Raw genomic sequence first — 6,054 nt, 5'->3', positions numbered from 1 at the left:
ACAGCACTTAGGACACAGAAACGGGGGTGACGTCGAGATTAAACCATCTTCCCAAAATAAGTGGTGACAGGGACCCGGGCGGGCCATGAAGCACAGAGAGGCCCCCCCCACCCCTGGGCCTAAACTGGAATCTCGGCCTTAAGACAAGCATCTGTTCCGGACTTAGCATGATTCATGGAGGGGTGGGGGGGGGAATCACGAAAGATCTCAGCTAAGAGTCACAGCTATTTCAGCTGGATGTATGGGAACAATTTCTCCGGAGAAACATTTGTTGACGCACAAGTGTGCCAGAGAGATGGGAGGACAACAACTCCTCATGCGCAACGACGACTTGCCAGTTTGTTTGCTTGATGTTTAAAACTGCATGTACGTTTTGACAAGAACAGGTTTTTAACTTGGTATATTTTTTTATAACTCGGGTTTCAACATGGTCTTACTTCAACCAGTCAGGATATTCCCTAATTTATTCCCAATCCCAATATTCCCAATCCTGCTTTTTGAAATCCCGAGCAAACTCAGCTTGACCGCTCATTGACCTAAGAACCTTACTCGTTACTTTAATTCAACACATAGCTCTCTGACAGTATAATCAGTGCTTGTGGCACTATCAGTTGTCAGACATGAAAAAAGTCAGTTAATGTTCTAATGTCAAACTAAAATTAAACCATAATGCCTGCTAATTGAACAATTTGTGATGCAATCTTGTCTAATTCCATGCCAATTTCAAACCTGTCTCAATACATATCATTTTTGAAGTGGCACATGACATGGTTATAGTTCCGTGTTCAGTCTGCATGAACAGTGTAAGGATATCTCAATCAATGACAGTGCCGGTTCAAAAATATTTTTGAATCAGTTGTTTTTCCGTAATTTATCCCTGATAAAATAAGACCGATTAGCCTGGAATAAGAAAGAATCGTATGATTCTTACAACTTATTATGTGCAAATATGATGACAGTAGAATAGAGTTTGCACTATATGGTATATCTACCATGGTTATCAAACTGTTATTTTGTTTAGGAGTCCTTAACATTCAGCATGAGGGGCAAATTCCAAACAGCTCAACTCAGTACTTCAATATCCACCACTAAACCCCAGCTTTGACCCCGTAGTTTTATTCATCAGAATAAGATATTTGCCATTTCCAAGCCTGCAGTATGTACAATAGCACCCTTTCACAACACAAAATCTCACAGTGCTGATTGTAGCTGTCATGTTTTTTTTTGTTTGTTTTTTTTTTTTAAACCAGGGCCCCCCAGTTTGAAAGGACATTCATGTTCAGGTCTGACTTCACAGCTGGTATCTCTTAGGTCTATATTAGGAGGTTACTGCAGTTATGACACACGAGTCTTATTTGTGTCGGTAGTTCTGTCCCAGACGACGTGCGATTATCTGCAATCATGACCGTGTCCAATCAGCTCCAGAGCCAGCAGGGACCCTAACTGTACAATCAACAGAGCATCAGGGCCGCCCGGTGTTGTACGCAATCAAATCAAACGCAGAATGTGGGGCACAGGCACAGGTTTAACGGCGGCCTTCTAGGAGTCTCCTGGGCAGATATGTGGCTTCCTCTAGAGAATATAGACGGGCTCCTGGATGGCGGTATCCACCATGGTTGCATGCGCAGCGGCGGAAGAGGCCGCGCCGACCGGGGGCGGGTCCCTTCGGGCGTGGTCGTCTGGTCGTGGTCGCTGGACCTGAAGCGCGAAGCTTTCGGGTTAGCCGACCGCACCTCGGTCAGCCGACCGCACCTCGGTCAATGCAAACAACAAAAAACCAAATCCATTTACCCCCATTCCTTTCGCAGAATGGACCATAAAAATGAGTCTGTTTGCAATTCTTTGTGCCCCATCTTAACCATTAGGAGATCACGTGATTAGAGTTCTTAACCCCCTTTCTGTTCATTTTAGGTTTCGTGATATACATAAGGGTTGCAAAGAATGACATTCTTAGAATTTGATTACACAATTAGGCCAGTGAAGGTTCCTGAAATAATTTAGATTCGATTTCACTTTAATATTGACTCATAACGAGGTTAAACGAACATTCTAATGCTGATGTCACAGTCACTACTGGTAATTGAAATCAATGGAGTTCTAGAACACTGACTTTTTGAATTATGAATAAACATTCCAAAAAACTTACTCCTCAAAGGGTTAAAACAGATCGATTCTGTCAGTTTAAATCTATTAATTGAAACCCCCTTAGCAATAGGTTTTGAAGAACCTCTGAAAATCACACAGCAATGAACAGTAAGCTGACCAACTGAAAGCAAAATGGCTTTGAATATTTTATACAGGTGTTTCTGAAGGCTTTGTGAATGGTAATGGACTCATTATAAGCTTTATCAGTTAATGATCTCATTCACCAGCAGTTAGGGTTGGTTCTTAGAACCGACACCATCGAGATACGCACTCCATGCAGACATCACTCTGACTATGTCATATCAATCATTAGAAACACAGGTCTTAACATTTCATGTTACTAATTAAAAGACACAGAGCTATTTGAGACGTAGTATACACCAGGCCTGCAGTAAGTTGGTAAAAATGTTTTTTTAACATTGTTTTGGCTGTGTGAGAGCCTTTAGCCTAAGGGGATGTGTTAGTGAAAACATTTGGCACTCTGCTAATATGGTCCCAAATAATTTGTTTTCATTTTAATCCACCTAAACCAGGAACCTGTTTCACAAAGCTGGGTAAAGCCCGGAACCGTCTCAAATCTGGAACACGGACTGAAGTAAAAAGGGCTGTTCCGGGTTTTACACGGCGCAGTTATCCAGCTAACTCGCTAATCCTGCTTCGTGAAAATACCCCCCCAGCTCTTAAGCAAAACACAGACACTCTGCTATTTTTGGCAGCTGTGCTACTGCTCACAGATGAATGCTGAGCATTTGGGGTAAACAGGCACTGTCTGATGAATGCTGACTGCAGGCATAAGGTCAGCCTTCTACCACAGGGAGAAAATGGGTTCAATTAGGAGGCGTCTATGGACGGAGTGTAGCACAGTGGGTAAGGAACTGGGCTTGTAACCGAAAGGTCGCAGGTTTGATTCCCGGGTAGGACACTGCCATTGTACCCTTGAGCAAGGTACTTAACCTGCATTGCTTCAGTACATATCCAGCTGTATAAATGGATACAATGTAAAATGCTATGTAAAAGTTGTGTAAGTCGCTCTGGATAAGAGCGTCTGCTAAATGCCTGTAATGTAATGTAATGTCTATATGCTTCAGTTTGAGGTATGGTGTGATTTGTTAAGTATGTTGTTCAACCAATTGAGCATTCAAATGTAAAAATGCTGTGAAATCAAAATAATAATTTTTAATAATATAAGTTGTGGGTAAAGAAAATAGATACTGAAATAGTCAGGTATGTTTCCTTAGCAGAGATTTTAGACTAGTTTTGAACCGGAAAGCTAAAAGGTTCTCGCAGGGAAATTTCTGATTGAAGTATTTTCTGAAATTAAGTGTTCTTGCAATATTGTATTTTTTTAATTTATTGTCCATAGACATTTGGAAGTTATTTGATAACACTTATCATTAGTAGCGTTTGTATTAATGGGCTAATGATGAAACCGCATTTTTACAGTGCTTATCAACTACCAGCTTACTCTCTGAGGCTTTTTCATCACTTACACATTTAAAAAACATTTAAGTCTGTATCCTAGAACAATATCTTGTGCTAAACCTTGTATATAAATTTGTCTTCACAAATAAGTAAATTTTGAACTCACCAAACTGTATGGTCTTGTGATGGGGTTAGGGTTAGGGTTAAAGAAAATTCTTTTTAAGCGTGAGCCAGATCCAGGCCCATTTGCACACCCTTCCACTTGTGTAGACAGAAGCCTTTGAAACACAGGGAGCACCTGCAGGTTTTTATAGGTCACCTCCGTGTGCAGGAGTCAGAGAGGCACGGAAGTCTGCAGGTACACAGCTGGGACCGGGGCATGCCCTGCGTCACTGTCTGGGAGCGAGACTTTCGCCTCCTCCTCCTCCTCCTCCTCCTCCAGGAGGCTCTCCGCCCTCAGGTGTTGCTTCAGGGCCACACTCTAGGGGGTGCTCATGAACTCTGACTCCAGGTGCAGCATGCGGGGGAGGGGCGGTTGGACGCCAGGCTCCTGCCCACCTTCAGCGGGGTCCGGATGGCCTCGCTGACCCCCACAGCCCCACTGAGGATTTGGTCAAAAGAGAACAATCGCCACCGGGCGAAATTAGCAGCAACATCACCATTCGGAGGCTTTGTTCCACTTCTACCGGGGAACTTTCCAGAACTGACACAAAAAACTATACGGTGAGAGGAAAAGTGAAAACCAACATTTACAGTAGAGTTCTGACACAATGTCACTCCAGCAATATATATATATTTTAAATTCAAGTTAAAAATACCGCACAATGTTCGTGAAATTAAAAAAAAAAAAACAAAAAAAAAAAACACTTCCTTGACAGAAATACAGAAAAAAGAACATATTTGATAGGCTACGTAGTGTCCCTTACTAAATTGTCCACCGACGTCATCGAGGCAGATAGGCTACCATTGTTGATGGCAACGTTTGGGTAATCGGGAAACCGTGCAAGGCGTTTATAGACTTTTCTCTTTTCGGATTATTTCCGGCTCCTGGCGGCAAAACGGCAAACTTAGAACATGTTCAAGGTCAGCTGTCACAATAAAAGTATTCTCTGCAACTGGGACACTAATTACAACTGCCATCCTCCTTAAATCTCTGCAGCCCAGTTGCGTCAACTACAACAACTTCAAAGGGACTAAGAGAAAACGGAAGCCAATTAAGTTGGGTCCCTGCGGAGCGGAGCGGGGCAAAACGCATGTTAATCACAAAGACCCCACGTTAAGCAATGCATTGTGGGAATAACATTCTCAGATCTGATCGATTGTATTTTTAAATTTTTTTTTTCCACCTGGGAAATGTTGGCAGACTGATTGCAGGATTGTCAACACGCAGTTCCTTCTCTCTGTTCCCGATCTCACGACTGGCAGCACAGATCAGAATTAAGGGTAGTGGTTGGAGTCCAAGGTTTACGAGCAGGAACGTTCACTCTTTTTGAGGTAAAAGAACCCATGTTTCGTTGGGAACCCGACGATACCGTCTGAGACGTTTTTCTGAGACGCTTCTGTGAGGGACAACGGCTTTTTAAAGGCTTCATCCAGTTTTATGGCAACATAGGTTGTTTTTTTAATGTTTGTCATTAGTTTGTATGGTAATGCAAATACTCCCTTTTATATGACTTTAATTAAAACTGTTAGATTATGTTTTAAAGGGAAGGTCCACAGTGTTAGATAAATTGGCAATAAGTGTACTTTATCTACTTGTTTGCAATAGTCTTATCTGCGCGTATTACAATTAAAGTCGGAAAAGGAACATAGATGCCTACCTACATAGACAAGAATATTCGCATACATGGCTACAAACCTTCCATCCACTGTCCTCCAAAGTGGACACCAAAGCGCAATATAACACTTGTCATTTTCGTCTACATGTTAACAAAATTCAAGTCAGGCTGGTATGTTCTTGTTCGTGAATGTGATAAACAGTGAAAAAATAACAAAAAAAATCAAAAGCAACCTAAGGGAAAAAATCATTATATTACCTACATATTTCCTTTTTGTGATTATGGTTAGCTTACTGTATGTTATGTTCAATGGCATACAGGCATGTATATAGACCTGAGTGTGTATTAAAGACATTTGCTTTAATTTAACTTTTACAGAGCAAAATACACAATGGAAATAAATATCAAAATATACGTTCCGATATTAGTGTTTGCACTGACAGTCAAATGTAGCCTAATCTTAAATCCTGTGTAGGCCCCAGATCGTGGATGAATGAAATATTCTGCACAGGCTATATGTTGTTCCTTTTAAATTTTTGCAACCCCTACCGTGTCTTGATTTATGTCCAGTGTCCTACCCAACATCGGGAATAAAATTTATTGTTGAAAGCTAAATTACTTTTTCTTTACAGCATGAAATTCTATCTATGGGACACTAGATGGCACCAAATTCATTTCTCCAAAAAAGTTTCCATGGAAACGCACATCG

The sequence above is a fragment of the Anguilla rostrata genome, chromosome 16, assembly GCF_018555375.3.
Source record: "Anguilla rostrata isolate EN2019 chromosome 16, ASM1855537v3, whole genome shotgun sequence".
Classification (NCBI taxonomy): Eukaryota; Metazoa; Chordata; class Actinopteri; order Anguilliformes; family Anguillidae; genus Anguilla; species Anguilla rostrata.
The sequence above is the reverse complement of the archived record's forward strand: the minus strand, read 5'-3'. Positions refer to the sequence as shown.